At 53.7% G+C, this 22408-nt stretch overlaps 1 long non-coding RNA gene across 2 annotated transcripts; it reads left to right on the forward strand.

Moving 5' to 3' along the window:
- The first annotated feature begins 12714 nt into the window (after positions 1–12714).
- Positions 12715–18061, forward strand: LOC121110542. Of its 2 annotated transcripts, none has more exons than XR_005859727.2 (3): positions 12715–13144; positions 15693–15788; positions 16729–18061. It is a non-coding gene; the product is annotated as an uncharacterized LOC121110542 (long non-coding RNA). The 2 variants fall into 2 exon arrangements; XR_005859728.2 differs by having other exon boundaries at positions 12731–13144; positions 15693–15830.
- The last annotated feature ends 4347 nt before the right edge of the window (positions 18062–22408 follow it).

Genomic DNA, 22408 nt, shown 5'->3' on the forward strand with positions numbered 1-22408 from the left:
AGCGGGAGGATGGTGTGAGGAGCTCAGCCACCTGCCCTGGTGCAGTCCCTGTGCTCTCTGGGAAAGCCGGCTCTCCCAGCAAGGATTTAGGGCTGAGAGCAGCAGGGCCTGGGCTGATGCACAGTGTGAAATGGCACAAAAGCACTAGCAGACCCCAAGCACACCAGGGCCACGTGTGCTAGGAGCAGGGCACTGCGTGCCGGAGTCCCAGCCTTGGGGCTGAGTGCACTGGGCAGGGGCTGCAGGAATATCCATCACGGCTCTTGTGAGCAAACCTTTCCCACACTGGGCAGGAATCACCTGTGCCCCTCCTGTCCCTCCTCCCGTCCCCATACAGCAGCCAGGACCAACCCCCCCTTCCCACCGGCCTCAAGTGAGAGGTATTTTGCAAACACAAATGCATTAACAAGCCGGAGAGAGCCCCCATGAATATTTCATGTTTAACATGCCCTCATTTCCTTCTGTTTAATGGATGCTCTCCCCATTATGTCTCCGCTTGTTCGAGCAGGATACCTTTTCAGCGGAACATAAAAGCCGCTCCCCAGTGAGGTGGAGAGGAAACCACTTAGCTCTGCCATTCAATAGCCCCAGACGCAGTTGGCCGGGCTGCCCGCTCGGCCTGCTCTCTGGATTGGATTTCCTTTAAGAGCTGCTCTTTCCCTCTGTCAGTCTTTCCTCTCTCTCTCTTCCTTCTCCCCCCCCTACCCCCCCCAGGATTTTGCTGACACGTCTGTGCAGAAGGGCTGCAGTCCCAATGGAGATGGTGCTGTGGCACCAGATGATGCCAGGAGGGGCGCTGCGCTGTCCTGGTGTGCCCAGCAGGACAAGGTGGGCTGGTGGCATGGGGGCCCTGCACCAAGTGGCACTGAGGGCTGCCCCTTCCCACTGGGACTGTGTGAATGGGCAGCAGTCCCTGAGCCCCCACCTTAAGCTCAGCGGTGTCACAGCCCTGGGAAACTGAGGCACCTCCTTCATGGAGAGAGGAAAGGCTTGGAGAGAGGCTGCAGCAAGGAGCATGGGGAGCTTGGAATTGTGTGTTTAGTGATGTGGGGAGTGAAGGAGAAAGCCCAGTGCTATAACCAGAGATGCTTCCAGCTGGGTTTGGAGGCACTGCTCAGTGCCCAGGGCAGCGGGGACAATGTGGGACGTGATGCTGGGTGCAATCCAGGACTCTGCAAAATTGATGAGAGAAGATGCATTAGCTGCAATAAAGGCACAGAAGCAAGGCAGGAAATGAATTAATGTGACAAGACACTTAAAACTTTAAACACAGACCGCCCATGGAGTGACTGTGAGCCCCAGGTCCCCCCTGACCCACACCCGCTCCATCACCCCATTGCCCACCCTGTCCCACAGCCCAAGCATCTGAGCTTTGGCTTCCAGTGCAGAGCCAAACACTTCTTGCACCCCAGAGCTTCCCCACGCTGCAGAGAGCTCAGTGAGAGCTGCAGCTGGAAGAGACCCAGGCTTAGGGAATCAGAAAGCAGAAAGGAATTGATCCTGGTTTAGTGAAATGTTACATCTGACTTGCAGCAAAATATTTGTTTTGTGCTGCAGCATTAGTTTTTAAAAGGTAGGATTGAAGGACGCTTTAAAGGCAAAGGATTTTGGACAGAAAAATCGACACATTGCATTGTTGAAATGTCAAAGGGGGGTTCTTAATCTGGGAAAAGGAGAACGTAATTTAAAGATCTCAGTACAAAGAAAATGAATTCAGGAAGAGAAGGCCTGGTATGGTTGGCTTAGAAAAAACCTCAAATCAACCAGAATAACTTCCCAGTGCTGGGTAATTCCCACTGTGAGTTACACACTGCAGATGTTCACACCTGGGCACAAGTGCTCTACCACAGGTAATTGAGCTTATCATGTCTCTCCGTGTCCTTGTGCAGCTCCACGTGTGCTGAGACGAGCAAGCTGACACATCTCTGTCCCTATCCCTGTCACTGTCCCCATTCCCATCCCTGTCCCTATCACTGTCCCAGCAGGGCTGAGAGCCCAGACCAGCCACTGCCATCTCTGCCCACTGCTCCCCATCCCACTGCAGCCCACCCCACATGCTGACAGGGAGCATCCCACTGCTGCACATGGGCTGAGATGGGCTGCTGCAATTACTGCTTCAGCTTTGGTACAATTGCAGATCACATGGGGCAGTAACGAAAACAAAGCCCTGTCCAGCATTGTGCTCCTGCCAAGCTGCCACTGAGGTACTCAGCTCTGCATTAGATTTCCTCTCATGCTGGGTGTTGATGGGCCCCATTTGTGTGTGCATGGGGTAGGAGAGCTGTGCATAGTGCACAGGAGTGGGGCTGGGTGTGGGTTGCACCGGTGTGTTGCAAAGCTCAGTTACTTCAGGGTGATGTTACCTGTATTTCCTCATCATCAACCTGTCTCCAGCACAGACATCACCCATTCCCAACCCCACATGGGCCATTTGTCTGCAGGGGATGAACATGGAGTTCCCCTCCAGCTCCCCAGCTGGGCACCCCCAACCCATCCCACCAACGGATAGAATCTAGGAGCCTCTTCCCATTCCCTTCTGTGCCTGTTCCCCCCGACCCTTTCCTCTCACATGCAGGATTTTAATCTAATTTTCTCAATGCAAATCTTGACAGGGAAAAACCTTGAAATCAAATCTACAGAAGTCTCCTTTCACAGTTCAGAGATTTGATTAAATTGCAAGCTTTGTTAATATTTGGTGCGATGGGGGGGCGAGAAGGGAGGTGGGGAGCAGAGAGGGGAGAGGAGCGGTGGAGATGTCGGAGGGGCAGCCGGGGCCTTTTCAAATAATCTGTTTACCCCTGCAGCTAAGGAGCCCATTAGCGAGCGTTCTCGTTTCTAATTTCCCATCGTGCCGTGTCCCGCAGACCTCGCTGTGTTTATTTGGAGAAGCAGAACAAAATTGTTTGTATAATTAGATCTGCTACAAGGGCTGCCCTTGAATGGTCCTCAGCAGGAAGATTTCGATTGCAAAGGGCCGCGCCACCGAGGACCCCTCACCCCAACCTGCAGCACGGAGAGAGCCGAGCGGGGCGGCCAAGAACAACACGGGGCTGCAGGCTGCAAGCACAGAGCCGCATTGTTCTGCAGGGCAGGGGGAGATGGGGCTCTGCTGAGACAGCGCTTGGCCAGCCAGCTCCCATCTGCTGCCAGAGGTGTGCCCTGTGTGGCTGCTGCATGGATGGCAGGGAGACAAAGATGTCCTATAGCAGTGGGGAAAAGCTTTGTTTGTAGGCAGGAAGCTGAAACCAGGTTGGAGAAATAGGCTGGGAAATGCAGTAGGCTGGGAAATACAGTGGGCAGGGAAATACAGTGGGCAGGGCGATGCAATAGCAGGGAATGCAGTGGGCAAGGCAATGCAATGGCAGGACGATGCAATAGCAGGGAATTGCAGCAGGTAGGGCCGTGTAGCAGTGATGCCCAGGACATGTGGCACCATGGCAATGGCCAACCAGCCCTGTGCTGCTCCCACCACAGGAGAAGATGCAGGTGTGTGGTGCCCATGTGCATGCAGCTGGTGCACCAGCTGGTGGGACACAGTGCTGGCACTGCCGCTCTGCTCCCTGCCTTGGTGCCGGCAGCACATGCTGATGAAAGCCATCCCAGTGTGCTCAGGGCAGAGCAGGATTCCTGACACGTTCCTTGCATTCCTCCCCACATGGAGCACAGGCTGTGCTCACAGTGAGTGAGGGGAGCAGGGCAGAGCTGAGCACTAGGTGAGCAGCCCCGGCCTGAGCCATCAGGAGTAGGGCTGCCAGCACCCAGGCAGGGGTTGAGGACACCCCCATTCACAAAGGAGTTCACTTCTTTGTTCAGAAAGTAATATATGGGAAACAGTTATTATTATCATTATTTTTTTGCTGTGCACATTTCGGGTTGTCTTTTGGTAAATGAAGATAAGTGCTTGAAAACCATATATGGAGAAACTGTTTGGCATAACAAAAACTAGAGGTATGCTTAGGAAAAAAAGTGCTTATGAAGAAATAGATGATTTGCACAGGCAGCATTGGTATAAAGGGTAAAACCATAATGGTGATGATACTGCAAGAACAGGAGAGGAATACGGTGTGCACAAACCCCCCCAACATTTTGCCTTCCCTTTCACCTTCTTCAACACTCCCGCCCTGCTGCCGCCTTCATTGGTGTAGAAAGAGCTGTTTGTAAACATTGTTGCAGAAGTGCAAAATACTGCTCTTGCGGTGCAACCTTTTACAATGTGTTCCCTATGTGTTTCCTATGACATCCTCCTGACCCAGCCACCCAGCAGCAAGAGGAGGGCACGGGTGAGAAAGCAATGCAGGCGTTCAGGAAGTGCTCCGACTGCTCTTGGCACGTTGGGACACAGTCCGACCGCATGGCTTCAAATACTCCCTAAATAACATAAATAAATAAAAGGGATGCTGGGGCTCTGTGGGAGCGATTAATTGCGGCCTTATTACTGCTGGAAGTGTGGTGTTTCAGTTGTGCCCTGAGGTCGGCACATCCCAGCGCATGCAGTGGGGTTGTGCTGGGGTGGGGGTGTTTGTTAGCCAGGGACTGAGAGGTGCAGCAGACTGGTGGTCACACAGCCGTGGGCACTGTTGTGTGTGTGGGTGCCCACAGTGCTGGCAGTGTGTGTGTGTCTGCAGCAGGCAAATCTCTGTGCTCCCAGGTTGCTGGCAAAACACCGCTCAGCCACCTATAAACAGAGCAGCTGGGAAGGCATCGTGTGAGTGGGGGTCAATTTTCTGCATCTGGAAGGGTTTCCCAATCTGCAGCCCGGTGTGCAGCAGAGCACCCACAGAGCAGCACCCACAGAGCTGCACCCGTGAAGCAGCACTGTGTGGGAGCACTGCCCTATGCAGGGTGAGGGCCATGGCACCCCTCCGGACAAACAACTCTTCCGCATTCCTTCTGCCTCACTTGGGGTGGGTGTAAAGCAGAGGCCGTGTGAGCAATTTAATGGAGCAGAACTTGGCTTTAATCTGTTCCCATAAATGTTTACAGCCCCCTCATTATTAACATTTAATGCTGTATTAATTCATTGATGGCCTTCCGTTTTTGTTTTCAATGTCTCAGGCATTTTCTGCTCTCCCCTTTTGCTCTTTTTTTCTCTGGAGGCAGAAGAGGCAGCAGGGATGTGTTGGAGTGGGACAGGGCTGCCTGGTCTGCAGTGCTGCTGTCCTGCCTGCTGCCCTGCAGTGCTGCACGCCATCCCAGGCCCAGCTGCAGGCATGGGGAGCTGCAGGGAGCAGTCGGAGTGAGCCCCCATGGCTGGCACACATTTATTAAATGCTGTTTATTTGAAGTGTCCTGCTGAAACGCTCCCAGTGCTGCCCAGAGCCCGCACTGTGCTCCCTCCGCCTCCCCTTGAGCAGAGCTGTTTATTTAAGTGCCCTGAAAACTTTATCTGGAAATCAGCTCCCTGCTCCCTCCCTTGTCCGCCTTTCCACTTTCTTTTCCTCCCATCCATCACAATGAATGATGACCACTTCTTGCCCACTGGGTGCTCTCCTCCTCTCACACTGCTGCCACCATTCCCGGTGTCCCCATGACACACAGCTGTGTCACACCCCCTGTGCCGGGAGCTCAGGGCTGTCCCCCTCTGCAGCCCAGTGCTGTGCCCACAGCTCAATCCCACCTGGCTGTACCCAGGGAGAATCTGAGAGGGGAGAAGAAAAGAAATCAATTAATGGAGCGCAAACCCTGGAACAATTATTTGTCCACTTCCCAATCTCATTTGGGAAACATAAAATCACACACTTATTTCATCCTGACGTGCAAACGCTCATGCTGTCTGCGTTTCCATGACTAATTTCATCGGCATACAGAAACCCCCTCCCCTTTCGCCTTTCCCACCTCCATCTGTTCCCCATACTCTGTGCCTCGCCAGCAAGAGCCGGGAATGCAGCAGAAAAAAGGAGAGGGAGATGGGAAAACACACAAAAGCTGTGGAAAAAAAAAAATGTGTGTGGAGATCTGGAAATCTCAGTGCATGCTGGGGGGCTGTCAGCTTGCTGTTCCAGCCGCCTCCCCCTGCAGGGCCAGGTCAGCAGCCCCAGTGCCCAGAGCTGTCCCAGACCCCGACGGATGGAGCTGGCACGTGGACCCATCCCTGCCTGCTGCTCCCCCCGTCAGCCCATTGTGCTGCACTGTGCTGCATGGGGTGTCCCTCTGCTGCTCCAGAACCCGGGGTGTGTGCTGGGAAATAATACAAGCTGTGCTCATGCCCTCATGCACTGCATTGGGTCTGGGCTGCAGACCAGCATCTGGTCGGGGACCCTGGTGGCAGTGTGCTGGGTGGGAAGGGCCATTCCCAGGGCTGCTCTCCTGGGCTGTGCGACAGAAAGGAGAGTGAGAGAATTATAATATAAAGGAGACTGAGGGAGCTATAACATAATGGAAATGAAGGGAATTATTACATAAAGGAGACCAAGAGAATTATAATAAATGAGAACAAGGGAATTATTATTAAAAACTGAAGAATATCACCCCGTGAATTCCTCTTGCACATGAGAAAGGACATCAGGATGGATTGGAAGCAGTGCTGTGCGTGGGCTGTGGGGCCGGGGAGGGAACAGGAGCACAGCCTGCCTGATCCCCACCTGTGCCAGTGCCCCAGTGCTGTCCACTGCCTGAGGCTGGCCACTCAGGGACCTCCAGCAAACAGTGACAAAGTTACAGCCTCTGAGGTGGGGGGCAGTGCCAGATCCCGCCCCCCCCCCCACACACCACCTCCTGCTTGGAAGCAGTTTCCTTTCCCTTGATCACACTTTGGGTTTCAGCTGTGTATTCCCCGCACTCTTTGTGCCAGTCACTCACCTACAGCTCCCAACAAGGGCATGAGGTCTCCTCAGGAAGCAGGTCTGACTGCTGTGCCAAACGAATGGCTGGGGCACCCTTGGGTGCAAGGGGGTGGGGGCACACAGGGGATGTCCCCACAGATCCCCATGAGCATCAGATCCTGCAGGAGGGAGGTGGCCTGCATGTGATGTCTCGGTGCCATTGTGCCGGAGGTTTTTAGGAATGCAGATTGCAATCCAAACGGTTCCAGTGTAGTAATGCACAGCTGAACTGCTCATTGAACAGGTTCTGACAGACAGAACAGGTCTGGGCACCACAGTGTGTCCCCACAGTACTGCAGGTTGGGGAGATCAGAGCCTGGCAGAATTGCTGCAGTGCTCGCTGCCTGTTTCATGTCCTTTCTGAGGACTTTAGGAACCACAGCATCGCTGCAGATCTGTCCTTGCTCTGCACTCCCTGCATTGCCTCAAACTGGGAAAAAGGTAGAAGAAAGTGCATTTTCAGGGCCTTCAGCCCCTACCTGTTCTTGCTGAGAAGTGCCAATCCCAACTTGGATACCCAATTGGCCTCAATGGGAAAATTATTTGCGACCCTTCCTGGCAACATAGCAGCAGAAGCAACAACAACTGTCTGCAACGAGCTGAAAAGCTGCCAGGCAGATTTTGAAGTGAAAAGATGGCAATAAAAGGAAATTCACCATCACGCAGCCCCCTCTGAATCAAACCGAGCAGCTGCAGCAAATCCCGGTGCTTTTGTTTTTATCTCTGCAGAGCTCTGCGCCCATTTCTTGTATCTTGAGTCCATCACCTCCCAGTTACCCCTCTAACCCTCAGTGAGGAGCAGCAGCTGGGTCCTTTCTCTGTGCTGGGCTCCAGCCTATGGCTGGGGGTGGCCGTGGGGCTGTGGGTGCCGGAGCCACATGGAGCAGCTCCTTCCGATGTGGGGCTGAGTGGGTGTGTGGGACTGTGGGATCCTGCAGTCAGGCACGGCTGGGTGATCCCCCAGGCTGTGGGCCAGGTGGGGCTGGCAGGCATGGTGGTGTTCCCAGTAAATCCCCTAACAAACATGTTTACTTGTGTAAATGAGGCCACCAGTGCTTTGCTGCATGCCACTGGAACCAGCTGGAGAATTTCCCTTGCTTTTTGGCAAAATGTTTGTCTCCTTGAGCTGCCCCTTCAGGGGCTCCTCACCTCCTCCTCCTCATGCACTTCCCATGCACACAGCAGTGTCTTCACACACAGTCACAGTGGCCATCACTAGCTCCACTGTGGGAAGACACCAACCATTGAGCCAATGCTCCTAATCATGGCATCATTAAGGCTGGAAAAGCCCTCTCAGATCCCCAAGCCCAGCCCACCCCTCCATGCCCATCACCACGTCCCTCAGTGTCACACCCCCAAGGCTCTGGAATGGCTTTGGGGATGGTGACCCCACCACTCCCTGGCAGCTGTGATGTGCATCACCGCTCTTTTGGAGAAGAAATGTTTCCTAATATCCAACCTGAATGCTAACCCTGCAGGAGTGCACTCAGAGCTCAGCTGCCCAACCCAGCTTCATCCCATAGGGCACATCCCTTGGTGGGTGCCTGCGGACCTCCATGGTGTGCTCACTGGAAGGGATGTGACACAGATAGACTGCATCAGGGGGGCTGAGGGAACATAAATATTTAGATTAGGTGTACTGCTCCCTATCTTTTCTTGTGATGTAAGAACAAGGGAGAGGTGTCGGGGAAGCATTCAGGAGGATGTAGGCTGTAAATGTGAACAGAAAGTGTCCCTATATAAGACAGAATTCATGTGGGGAACTCAGAGTGTGAGTGAAGTACAGGAGGAGCTCCCATGGCTCTGGGGACACCACACCTGGCACTACTGTCACACAGGAAGAGAAGCCTGTGTCCCACTGCAGCACTGCACCACAGGGTTGCAATGGCAGTGGGGGGCCCGGGAGCTCCTCCACGCACCCAGAGCATCTGCAGGCAGCGCAGGGCTGAAGTTGGGGTGAGTCTGTAAAAAAGGATGGAGCACGGACATAGCTCAAGTGAAAGCACTTTTGGCCACAGACCTGGCAAACAGCATTTGGAGCTCTGCAGCAAAAACAAAACAGACCAGACGGCACATATTTTCTTTGTTTTGAAAGGGAAAACACAAAGTAAAAGGATTTAAATCTTCTTTCTTTCTTCTTCTTCTACATTTTTTTTTAGAGGAATTAAAACAAAAATTCACATCTGGAATGACAACTTCTAACCCTACCCGTATCCCCCAAATTAATCAGGGCCTGTAATGGAAATGCTGACAGTCTCATAACTCCAACCTTTCAAACACAGATCTGGTATTAAACTGCTCCTAAGGCACCCCGAGGAGCAACACTCAGGTGACACCGGCTCACCAGCCCCAGTACAGGCAGAGCAGGGTGGCACAGGGGGCACATGGAGACAAATGCAGGTGACCACGATGTGCTGCATCCCATGTCCCAGCACAGCCCTGCTTGCACATCTGCTGCAGCTTTCTCAGGGCACACACACCAGGGGCTGACCCTGGTCCATGCATGGTGCACACCAGCTCACAATGTCCCCATCCCCACGCTGTGCCATCCCCCTGCCCCTGCTGTTACTGGGCTGCAGAAGGACAGCACCTGCCTACAGCCGCCTGCCATGCATGGCTGTGCTGGAGCTTTGGGGAAATCCCCCCAGCAGGGCTGCAGCACACTGACTGCACTAAGCCTGCCATGTTCAAAGCTTCTGGTCCCTCACAATTGTTTAAACTTTGGTAGCATTAACGTTCAAGCTGTAAAAATAGAGGCTGATGCCAAGAGAGCCATCTAACACGTCTTTGAACTTTATGTCTGCCTCCTGGCAGCTGTGGGTCTCTCCTCCATTGCCTCCCTGGGACAGCTTAAGCCTCAGTGACCGGTTGGTGCTGGGAGGAGGCTGCAGCCACCCCCAGCCTCGTGTGCAGGTGGGAGGTGTGGGAAAGGGGCACGAGTCAGTGGTTGCCATCTCTGGTGTGGCACAGAGATGGCACCCCAGGTCCTGGGGCAGAGAGACAGGGGTGTCAGGGAAGGGGATAGTAAGAGTTTTCAGGAGGGAGAGCACCAGACACCAGAGGCAGTAAGTTCATTGTGGGGCCGCTCCTGCCAGCAGCTTGGCTGTCACTGTGCCAATAAAGCCACCCAGGCTGGTGACTCTTCTCCAGCCCTGATCTCATTGCAGATGGAAACTTCTGCCACAGCAGAGGAAGGTGCAGTAGGCAGGAGATGAGAGCAGCTTTGGGGGTGATATAAGCTTCATCTCTCTGCCTTTTACCTCCCTACCATCCTCGTGACCTGGAGCAGGGCCCTGGCCATGCTGGCAGCACCTTGCGTGCTTGTGATGGTGACATCAAGTTGACAGCAAATGCAAATCTCCTGACTGGTGGCTTCGAGGGAAGGGCTTGGTTGGGAAACATGGGTGTCTGGTCAGGGGACATAGGGCTCAGTGCAGGGAAATGCTGGGGGCAGGTCAGTGCAGTCCCTATCATTGCAGCCAGAAAGGACAGGTCAACACTGCAACTCTAATGCAGGGGCCCCAGGCAGGCAGAGCCCCACGTCCCAGCCCGGGCTGAGCACCGAGCTCTATTGTTTTCCCACCTGTCCAAATTACAAAGGGCCAAATGGATTTTCATGAAATGTTATTAAAAAATGAAAAGGGTTTGGCTTCCGGGCCGAGACCCGTTTGCCAAGTCAGCCCCAGGCAAAGTTTTATGACTAAGTGTGCAATAAAAGCCTTTGAAAGAGGGGCTTATAACTGAAGTCTCTACAGACTCTCCACTCCAGGGCAGCACATGGTGCTGCTATGTAGAGTGGGGCTGCAATGCCTTCATATCCTGCCCGATGCTCCTCAGAAGGCATTTTCCCATGGTGGTGCTGAGCTCTCATGGACACCCCGTGGTGCTGCAGCTCTGCCTTGTGGGCAGTGTTCTGCTGGCAGGGGCTGTGCTGTGAGCCCACAAACTATGGGGCACACTGCCGTCTGATCCTGCAGAATGGGGACAGGAGTGGGGGAGGCAAGGTGGGGGCAGAGGGGCTGAGCACCCTCATGTGCAGCAGTGGTCACCCTGTGGCATGGAATAGGTGTGCACTGGGGAGGGCACTATTCCATGCACACCTATCCGCAGGCATGGCCATCCCTTGGGTTCCTCTGGAAGGGGATGTTGGGAGGTGATGTACTCAACAGCTGGGGCACCGAGCTCCAAACAAAACTTGCATGGTCCCTGAGTCATGCAGGTGTGTGCTATGTCCACTGCATGCAACACACACGTGCACCAAACAAACGTGCTAAATCAACCCACAGATTTTGTGTGCAAATTTTAGCTCTGGATAACTTGTAAGTAATCTTCTCATTATTTTGCTAGCTCTAATTAGGACAAAGGGGGAAGGAATTAAGTATTTAGGCTGACTCCCAGGGAAATTTCACAGAGCAGAGCAACTCCGTAGGCTTCAGTACAGCATCCTATGGGAGTGATGGAAACCCTGAGCCATTTAAATTTAGACTGAGAGGAGCCCTGGGGGTTAACACAGCGGCCTGTGTTGGTGCATGGAGGATAGGGGAGAAGATAAAAAGGCCTTTTTCACTTCCCTCCATGGCATTGCAGTGAAGGACTACAGTGCAGTCTTCAGATTTCTCTTTCCTTCTCAGTATTGCTCCTCGGGCTGGAATCCTGTGCTCCACTCCTGTGATCAGGGTTTGAACTGGCATTTAAAAATATCACTACAGCAAAGTAATGAGACATCACTTTAGTGCTGCAAATACCACCCTGCAGTTAAAAACTGTATGTGTCAATTGATGGCTTTGTTTCCACAGTTGTCTTGTTCCATGTCAATCACGGGGCTAAGCAAGCCTCACTGGTGGTGAGCTGTGAGTGCGAGGGATGTAAGCATGAGTGAATGGGTTATGGGCACTACTGGAAGTTAATTACAGAGGGAGAATGATGGGAGCTGCTGTTGGACCATGTGTGGTAAATGGGCAGGAGAGGCATGGCAGCAGTGGTGCCTCTCTGCCCACAGCCCTTGCCATGACTGGGCTGAACCGAGCCGCAGGGAGCAGCTCTGTGCTGGGCAGGAAAACCTCTTGGGCTGTGGCTCCTGTATGAAGTTTAAGGAACCAACCCTGCATCTCCTGATGCTGCTCCCTCACCCGTTGGAGCGTTGGCACAATGAGCTCTGCAGGTGTGGGAGATGGGGAAGAAAAGCAAAGCACAGGGCCACATGGGCACACAAGGGGAGCAATGCCAGCACACTGCCCTTGCAAGGCAGGTGGGAGGCTGGCTGACGTGCAGATACCTGTGCTGACTGCTTCTGTTGCAGCTCCATCTGAGCAGGCATTCTCCCAGCAGTGTCACATCACAGCTGAGTGCCCGGGTGCAGGCGGTGCAGGACATGGATGCAGCCAGCTGTGACAAGGCAGGAGAGCAGCAGTGCATGCAGCAGGGGCAGTGGTGGGGCTGGGGCCATGCATGGTGTGTGGGGAGGAGCTGAAGGAGGGAGGGTCCTTAATTCTGCCCAGAAATTTGTCTGTGAGATGAAAGGCAGAGCAGCTTGTGAGACAGTGTGTGTGGGGGGGGGAGGCATAGAGTGTCCCGCATCTGGAGAGCCCAGGGGGCTCATGGGCAGCACGCAGCCTTTACTGCTCCATTTGACCCTCAAATGAGCACTTTTCCTATGAGAAGTTCTCTGCTTTCTAAGCAACAGAGCGAGTTCCTGAAGTTGGGTGAAACACCACCAGTTTCCTCAACATTCCCAATATTCAGTGACTGAGGAGCACTGAATAATCTATGACGAATACGCACACAGTGCCTGGGCTGTGGGGAGCTGCCCGCATGTGGCATTTATTTAGTTACTGTAAGGGGAGGCGGGGAATGCAAGGTTTGCTGCTAACAATTCAGCACGCATGAATACTTGGAAAAAAATCCAGCCTGATTTCCTGTTCTGCAGCATGGAGAATGCCGTCCCAGGGCCACAGCCTGTGCTCAGCTGGGCTGTGGTGGGGCTGCACAGAGCTGCAAAGCAGGCAGGGTCCCACAGCGCCTCCAGGGCCTTGGGTTGTGCTTCCTTGGGCTTTAAGTACTGAGATGAGCTACGTTCAGAGCAGAGTTTGTTTCATCGTCTGTGTCTGAGATAGAGCTCGTGTGTGCAGGATTGTTCCAGTGAATGAGAGACCACTGGTGTCACTGCCTCAGAGCCACCAGCAGCTCCACTGCTGTGTGGGACACATCAGCACGATGGCTGGTCAAACACATGCCTTCCTGCAAGCATGTGGGGCTGGGTGAGCACAGAGAGCTGGGAGATGAATGTCAGGAACACCTGAGTGAGCTGCTGGTGGATGCCATGGGTAAGCTGCTGGGGGGTGCTACAGACATAACAATGATGGTTGCCATAGAGGGAGTGATGGTGGATGCCATGGATGAGATGGTGGTGGACACCACGGATGAAGCAGTGGTGGAAGCTATGGATGAGCTGATGGCCACACATCTGAAGAGAGCTGTGTGTGCTCAGTATGCAAGTGAGTGGATGGCTGCATTTGGTCACACGGAAATTCTGCAGAGACAGAACAATGAAATGTTTCTCCCTCCTGCTCTGGGCTCCTGAACTCACACACACGGAGCACAGGATGCTGTCCATGGGGTACCCACTGGTGGGTGCTGCCTTGTGGCCCCACTGCCCCATGCTCGGGAGCTGCATTCTGCAGCGGGTGGGCAGATCTCAGCCTGGGGCAGCTTTGGGTTGGCACATCCATTTGTCAGTGCTGGGAGTGATTTATTGCTAATTCCACAGCGCCATCACTGCACGGTCACCAGAATGAAAGCGGAATTTCTGCAGAATTGTTTGCAAAAGAAAAACAATCAAAAATAAATAAACTAATAAATAAAAACCCAACCAAGCAAAAGAAAAAAAAATCCACTCTAAACAACGAGTGCATTTTTAAAGGCCAGCTGATAGCCTTGGCAGGAGCTTTGGAAGGCAGCAGGAGGACTGATCTCATCAGACCTTTCTCTCGGGGCTGATAGAGAGATCTGTGGTGTGGCCTGAAGAGGTCCTCGAGGTTGCTGGCCTTGCTGGGGACCTGGGGCTCCCCATGCAGCTGCTCACTTCTGCAGCCTCACGGAGATGTTCCAAGGAGCAGCAGCAGAAGGGACTTCATCTTTCTAACCCCCAAAATACGTGGAAAGAAATTATTGTCTTATGATCAAACTGGCGGGAGATAGCAATTCTGCTGCTCAACAATTTCAAGAGCTTGAAATTGATTGTTTTTCTGCTGGAAACAAAATCTGACCTCCCGTAAGGCCTTGCAAAATGGAACGGTGTTGAAACATCCATTTCCAAATCAGAAGAATTGGGGTTTTGATTTGTGAGCATCTGCCTCCCTCCATCCACTCTGAAGTGACCGCAGAGTCCTTGACCTAACCTGCTGAAAATGGCATTGAAATCAATGCATCTCTGCAAGAGTTCTCACTTCTGATGAAATACTCTATTTAGACACAAATAGACGTGGTGAGGCGATGCTGCAGCCGGCTCGTCCTGGCTTCTCTGGCCCCGCAGGGGTGACAGACTGCAGACAGATGGGGGCACAGTGCCTCACCTGCTGGGTGTCCCAGCGCAGCACTACCTGTGGCTCCTGGTGGCCCCAGTGTAGGAGGTGCCTTCCCAAGAGGCAGCACCTCTCCTTTTGGGTCCAAATTCACACAAACGGATGCTTTTCAAGGCAGCTTTGGGATGCTCCTGGTGCCCTGTGCTCTGCAGGGAGTGGCTGTGGGGGAGCACAGGGATGAGCAGTGGTGCTGAGCTGCCCCAGCCCATCGCCCCGCATTAGGGCACTGGGCTGAGGAGAGCTGGGTGCTGGGCTCCAGGGGACGGATGTGTGGTGTGAAGCTGATGACACTGATGTGGTTTGATGGGGTCAGAGAGGTCAGCATTTGCTGCCGATGCTCTGCAGGGAAGCTTGTGCGAGGATGGGTGAAAGCAGCTGCAGCAGGAGCCGGGGGTGCCAGAGCACAGGGAGAAGGGGCAGCCAGAGCAGAGGGATGGCACTGTTTGATGCTTTTGAGGCTGTGCTCTGGTGCTCCACATTCCATGGAAAAGCACACAATGATGGGCTATAATTTGGGAAGCAGAAGCTCCACACTCCACTCTCTGGGCAGCTCACATCCCCCTTCCTACACCGGCAGCACTGCTGGGTGCAGGAGGGCAGTGGGTGTGGGTGGGGGGCTCTGCTCTGGGCTCCGGCCCCGGCCCCACTGCTGCAGCCCCGTGGGGTGGTGGGAGAGGGGAAGTGAGTGTTTGGGATTGTTTGGCGCAAAAGCGAATGAGCTGAAGACAATGTCAAGCTCTGTAAATATTTATCAGATGAATGAGAGCAGGGGTTTGAAACGTTAGACAGCTGAGAAATGACTGTTTTAATAATTCTCCTGATAAATTAAATCTCAGGGCGGGGGGCGGGGAGCAGGTCAGGGGCGATGAGACTCATTCAGAGATGCAGCACTGGGGGAACCTGGGCAGGAATGAGGGGAGGAAGAGGAGGAGGAGGAAGAGGAGAAGGAGGGGAGTGTCTGCTGCCCAATGGCCTGGGGTGCCACTCTCCAACTTGGGCACAGTGCTAGGGGGGTGGGTTTAATGGGGACACACGGAGCAGGAGCGATGCTGCTGGTAGGAGTTAGCAGAGTCACAGGACAGCAAGAGCAGAGCTGTGAGCTGAGCTGTGATGGCAATGTCCCCATCAGCAGCTTGCTGGTCACCAGTGGGACTTTAGGATACATAGGGGACACAAATCCAATTCTCATTGTTTGGACCTGAAGGCCATCCTGCAGCCAAGCACAATAGTAGTTTGCAGACAGGGCTCTGTTTTGGGCTGCTCCTGATGTTTGCCTCTCCCATGTTGTCAGTTACGCACCCTGCACAAGGAATGCAGGACCGCTGCCCTCTGTGTCACCGCATGGAGCACTGCCTGCGTTCCAACATGGCACCCAACTCCCCCAGAGGTAACACAGCTCCCGGCCATGCACACACAGAACCATGGGCAGGTGGGTGTGCAGGAAGCTGAGCCCCAGGCAGTTTGCTTTCGGCTGTGTTTGCAAGTTTAGAGCCTGCACGTAGGATTGATTAATTGCTGGGGATCTTGGACGGGTTGTTTTTTTTTTTTTTTTTTTTTTTTTAATAGTGTTATTTTAAACAAAACTCTGCCGTTCCCCTTTAAAGGAGACATCTGGGCTCAATGTGGCAGGCAGGGAAGAGGCAGTGAGAGCAGAGATGATGATGCAGAGAAATATGTACAGGAAAAATGCAGCGACTGTGGAGAGCTCAGCAGCTGTACCCCAGCACCGGGCTCAGGCAGCGGGGAGCTCTGCTCCACACCAAGCAGGCATGGGGGTGATGGGCTGACATGGTGACAGGGTGATGGGGGCAGAATGATGGGGTGACAGGGTTGCAGGGTCCCTCTGCTACCTCCTGCTGAGGGGTGAGCCAAGAGAGCACTGGCTTCCCTGAGACTCCCCAGTGAGAATACTTCAGAGACAGAACCCATAATGGGGCTCATGAGTACGGTGTTATAGATTCACCAGGAACGTTTGTATTGCTGCCAGGTAGAACAGGAGAAAAATATGGGGGAGATAAACCTCCCCGCCTCCGCTTCTAAAGCATCCTCCGGCTCCCTGGAGCTTGGTGGCAATATCTCATCTGTGCGGGTTGCCCCATCAGTGCTCTTTATGGGATGCCTCAGGCCTTTCCTGCAGCATCCGGTAGCTGAGGTTGGGAGGGATGGGCGCTTAGGCTAAATAGAGCTCTGGTCTGCCCTTTATGGCAGCTCTTAGGCTCCTATATTATCTGGGCTTTGAGGCAGGTTGAAGCACGGCTGAGACAGAGGAATAAAGCAAGGCTTTTTATTTATTTGTCTTTTAATGGTCTGCCATATTCACCTTTCAGGAAATTCCCATCTGCCTCCAAGTGGCCAGCTTCTTTCTCGGGCTCTGCACACAGCTCCACATGGTTTCATTTTCCTCACCAGCAACAATAAATCTGTTTGGGAGAGCGGCTGCTGGGGGGGGATCTGAGGGCGGTGGGACAGCCCTGCAGCCCACGTGGGGTGGCTGTGCTGGCAGCTCACAAACAAACCCAGCTCTGTCCCAGGGCTCTGCAGAGTGGGGGCATCGTGGGGCTCTGCTCCTTCCTGCCGCATCCTCAGCTCTGGCAACAAGAAATGAATCTCTGTGGAGCTCATGGCCCTACAGCTCTGGGAGGTGGCACTTCAATAAAACTGATAAATAAAAGGAACTCGCTGAAAGAAGTTGCTGTGTTAATGCAGCACAACTGTTCTGCCTCTTTCCTCCCACCCTATGCCCCCCTGGGTGGAGGTGTAGTCTGAGTGTGCCCGAGGGCACAGACGGTGCTGGCACAGGGGTGGCTGCTCCTCCCGTGCTCTGCTCCAAGGCCAGGCTGCTGAGAGCTGAGCATTGTCTTCAGAACAGCTCCGGATTCCAGCAGAACGTCGTTATGCCTTATTCATGTAGGTCTTGTTGACATCACATCAAAATGATTCTGGCTGTCCTCATGACGAAGTCTGGAGGTGCTGAGATGTGAGGGAAAATGCTTTCTCCTGCCAATCAACGACTGCAAGTATTCAGGCTGTCAAAAAGCACTGGCTCGGCTCTGTGTCTCCCCAGCCCAGGCACATGGGGGGGGGGCAGTGGGAGAGGAGCAGCCGGCCCCACTGCTTGGGGGTATCCAACTCCAAGTGCCATCACCTCCTCTTCCTCCTCTTCCTCCTCACCCCCCTCTCCCAGGTGCTGCTGAGCTCATGCCAGGCCATGCCAGCTGTGTGCCAGGGCTCTGGGTGTGCCATGGGGCATACAGAGACCCCAAGGGATGGGTCCCAGTGCCCTGTGTCTGTCCTACAGGTCAGCAGCAGAGAGGCACTGCTGGCTGACAGCACAGCGCAGTGTTTGTGGCAATGAGAAACAGATTGCTATCAAGAGGGTTGATACTAATAATAAAGTAACGTCTAAACTTATTATTTGTACTTGTGTTCCAGGATGAAAAACCATCACCGGCACCTTTGTTGATGTCTGTTGCTTTGTAAGAACAGCTCCCTCTGATACTCTCACTTAGACTTTCCCAGGCACCCCGCTGAGGTTTTGATGTCAGATTTTCTTTGCGAATATTGAACATGAAATCTAAACGTTAATCCTGGGGCCCGGTGACAGCCGATGCATGGGTACAGTGAGGGGTACCTGGGGTCTCCATGCCCCAGGGAGGGCAGGGATATGGCACAATGGCATGGGGACAGGGCAGGGAGCTGGGGTGGGCAGGAGGGAGCTCATGGACAGAAGGACGGGGGCAGCCCCGGATGGCATTATGGGATGGGATGGGCAGAGTGCAGTGCTGGGCACCAGCCGCATCCACTGTGCCACTGCCTCAGCTCCCGGAGCCCAACCTCCCACTCTGTGCACTGCCAGGTGAGGAGCTGTGCAGGATGGACCAGGAGATGCCTGCATGGTAAGGTGAGCATTACCAGAGTGGAAAGCTTTCCAATTAATCAATGAGTTAAATTACTGTTCATTAAATCTCCACAATCTGCAATGGCAGCCACTAACTAGCTGATTCTCCTGGATGCCATACCTGGCCCTTCTCAGGTGCTGCTCTCAGGAAAGCACTCAAAGTCTCCTTTCCTGCCTGGATGCTCTCATGTAGCCATGTCAGCCTCTCCAGTGGCAGTTCTGAAAATCAGCAGTGTTCCATCATCAGAATCTGGCAGGGGGAGCGCTGGGGTTTGGGTGCTGGCAATGGCACTGTGGGGTTACTCCACCCACTCCGAGCCAATGAGCCCTGCTGGTTCCCCATCCCCAGTGGGAACGCCCCGGCCCGTTTCCCTGCTTACAGCTTCCTCCCTTGCATGCTCCATCTCTGCTCGATTTGCTCTTCTGAAATGCTTCAAAGCCCCAAAGTTTGCTCCTTTAAAGCTTTCCCTCCTTTCTCAAAGATTAATTACAGCTTCAAACACCTGCGGTAACATTCTTCGATTGCTGCATTCCTGCTCAGTAACTTCCTGAGGATTAAAAGTTCCTCTGCCTTTTGCCTGACAATAACTTGCATTGAATCAGGCCCTCGTTCCAGCAGTGGCTGCAGCCGAAAGCCCCATAAAGTCAGGTTAATCTGATTAAAAACCTGCGGTGTGAAGAGAAGGGATATTTTATTGCCTTGCAAGGATTCCAGTTCACGTACAGTTTGCAAGTGGAAGCAGTTATTTCCCTGTAGTCTTGAAGTGCTGGAGCTGCAGATCTCTGTGGTTACCCGATCCTTTGGAACTTCAGATTCAAGCATCACCCAGAGCTGTCCCTGCAAGCTGTCCCAGCTGTTTGGGGGGGTCCACAGCACAGTGCATCCTCCTTCCCTGTGCAGGCACTGAAAGAGACCTCCAACGCATGGTGTGGTATTTGCAGAGAGGGTGAGAGAACAACACTGACTGATGGCCTGCTTGTTCCTCTCCCCATTTTTACTTCTGTGAAGTGAACTTCAGCAGTGTGTGCTGAGCTTTCCCAGAGGACAAACCACTGAACCACTGGATCATTCCTGGGCTGATGCTGTGTGGCACCCAACAGCCAGGGGAAGGACCCCTGGTGCTGCTGATGGGAGGATGGGATTGGTATCATCCCACTGAACTGCTTCTCTTATCTGCACTGTCTACTCAGCATCTAATGAACTAATGAAATATGCAACAATCCAGCTATAGAAAAGACCTCACTGTTAAATTAGCACTAATTAGAGATAATTATCTTGGCTGGTTTGATGTTTCTATGTAATGAGCCCGGGTTTTCTTTTGTTGAGAATTGGTGTGGTCAAATATAAGAAATGGCACATTGAATTTACACAAGTGCCTTTTATTCCTGACTTGTTTCAGCACTTGCAGGAGGTCTGCTCTTCCTTTTGATGCCATTTTATTTGGCTGCCTCATTACCGCCGTGACCAGTGGAGATGCAGGGCAGTGTCCCCCAACCCCTGCTCTGCTCCCCCAGAATGTGGCACTGGAGTAGGGCAGGGCTGGCACAGGGCTCCTGCTGGAGGTTGATGCTCGAGCACCACAGAGTCATGGCACAGCAGCCAAAGCCTTCTCATCCCTTTCCCCGTCCTTGTCCCCTTCCTATTCCTGAGTAAGAATGAGGACAACTCGAGGACAACCCAGCACTGTGGATGCAGCAACCTGTAAGCTTGCTGCGTAATTCACACTCCGAACACGAACACAATGAGAATTCCTGGAGCTCCCTTAAAAACCATCAGCTCTTGCTCTCCCTTTCCTCTGATGGGTGACACAGTCTCTGTGCAGCTGTCTGTCAGCTCAGGCACACCACGCTGTCTGTCTGTCCTGCTGATGCACCATGTTGGCTTTCTGTTCTGCTGCCATTGGCTGGCACAGCACAGCGCTATCTCTGCAGCTCTTGTTGGGGCTTTCTAGGGCACCTGACGCTGCAGTATCAAAGTGATCCATCACATGTAGCAAGATTACCTTTCCTATCTTATAATCAGTAATTTGCCATGGATCCCTCATTTTTCAAGGGAATTTAACAGCCCCGCCAGTGACAAGCTGCCAGGACAAGATGCTGCAACGTGTGATAAAATTATACACCACTCCATCACAGCCAGGCTCTTTCTTCTCCTCACTCCCTGGGCTCCTATAACCTGCAGGGAGCTGCAGGGCAGCCCCAGGCTGCTGCCTGCACCCAGCCAAAGTGTTCCGTCAGTGCTGGCTTTAGGGGCTTGTAATGGGAGAAAGCAAAAGGCTCTTCATGCCTGTCCCCTCACACCTGCCCCCTCCAACCCAGCAGTGTGCCCACATCCCACCCTTCTCCCCATGGCCGTGTTCACTCCCACCTCGGTCCAGGGGGAGCAGCAGAGATGCACACCCCCAGCACATAAATGCAGTGGTGACCACGGTCCCCTGGCACCCAGCAGTGGGCTGGGGGTGGCACGGAGCCAAGGTAATTACTGCTGGGCGGCCCCCTCTGGACCCCTGGGGAGCCTTTAGGAATCATTGGGTAACAGCTGGAGTTCAGCAGAGCAGGGCCTTTGGGAGCTTGGGTAGTTGCTGGGCTGGTTAAGCCCTCTCCAGTGGTGCTTGGCCAAGTTCTCCTCAATCACTTTGCATGGATACAGGGACTGGGATGTGGTGACAGCACAGAAACTCTGCTGGTGTAACAAGGATGATATCCCCACAGCCCCACATAGCCCTGGGCAGGCAGTGGAGTGGAGATGGGGAGCAGGAGTGCAGGGCTCAGCCACTGGCCACCCGCAGCCCACCAGCGCAGCAACACCTCTCCCTTATTAACAGCAATCATTTCCCTTTTCCCATTTATTATGATTAACACTTATAGGTTGTGCTGGATCAAGTATTGGCTTCCACTAAACATTTTATGGACACACATACACACATATATAGCACATATATGTAGAGATTTTACTTCCCACCTCTGCCACCTCTCAGTCTTTATAGCCCAGTATGGGCCAAGAGCATAACCAGCGTCCTGGGAGCTGCTCAGCTGTGGATGGTGCAAAGAGCACAGAGATGAGGGGCTCATTGGAACCAGTGCTAATTTATATCTGCTGGCCCCGATCTTGTGTTAGCTTGGTCCTGTGCTCCCCCAGGGCATGGAGAGGTCTCATAAATTCCTAAAGCTGACAGAGGGCTGTTTGGCTTTGTTGGGTCCCATAGAAACAAAACGCTCCATCTGAGGTAGAATCACATACCCCGTGGCTGGAGAGAAACAGCCATGGCCGGGCTTCCATGAAGGCACTCTGTCAGCAGCAGTGGGCGGTTTGGGGCTGCCCAGCGCTCCCTCCCTTCCTGCACACAGCACCTCTGCTGCTGTGACACGGAGGGGCTGTGGGAACCTCCACCCATTGCCCCCTGGGAGCGGTGAAAGCTGTCTGCCCTCATTGTGTGATGCTATCTGCAGAACAGCTCGTTCCAGTTGGGAGCAAAGGAGTCAGCACTCTGATATCTTCAGGATCTCTGGCTCTAAGGGCCAGGAATTTTACTTCTCAAAGTGAAGAACAAGGCAGCATTCATGAGCACTGCAAGTGATGCTGAAGCCACCTGAGAGGTGGTAGATAACAGCAGAGGTGATGTAAGGTACCCTTCAGAGTCCCTGCTCGCACTCAGGTTTCCTTTTGCCCCCTCTCACCCGATCTTTTAGGGACTCTCCGAAGCAGGTGGGGCTGTGCCACCAGCAGTGCTCTGCCCCAAACAGCGGCTGATTTCCTGACACGTTCCCCAGCGGCTCGTCCTCGCCCTGCCGACAGCCCGGGCAGCACCAGGATGCTCCTGGCCCGGCTCCGGCAGCTTTTCCCTCTCTCCATCAGAGCTGTCACCCGCAGCAAATTGGCGCTGCGCCGTACAGAGCGGCTGTCGTGTTCGGAGCCGCCCGCTGCCGCTGTCAGCCCGACGGCCCCTTGTCGGGATTTGCATTTCAGAAGGAGCCAGCAGCCGGCGTCGTGTTGCACATCGTCTCCGCTCTGCACATTTGCATACCGCTCAGCCGGCAGCATCCCGAGCCGCGCCGTACCGGGGCTCAGCAGCTCCGGGTGCTGCTCCTCGGACAGCGAGCAGGGACCG

This window comes from Gallus gallus, chromosome 4 (assembly GCF_016699485.2).
Source record: "Gallus gallus isolate bGalGal1 chromosome 4, bGalGal1.mat.broiler.GRCg7b, whole genome shotgun sequence".
NCBI classification, from domain to species: domain Eukaryota; kingdom Metazoa; phylum Chordata; class Aves; order Galliformes; family Phasianidae; genus Gallus; species Gallus gallus.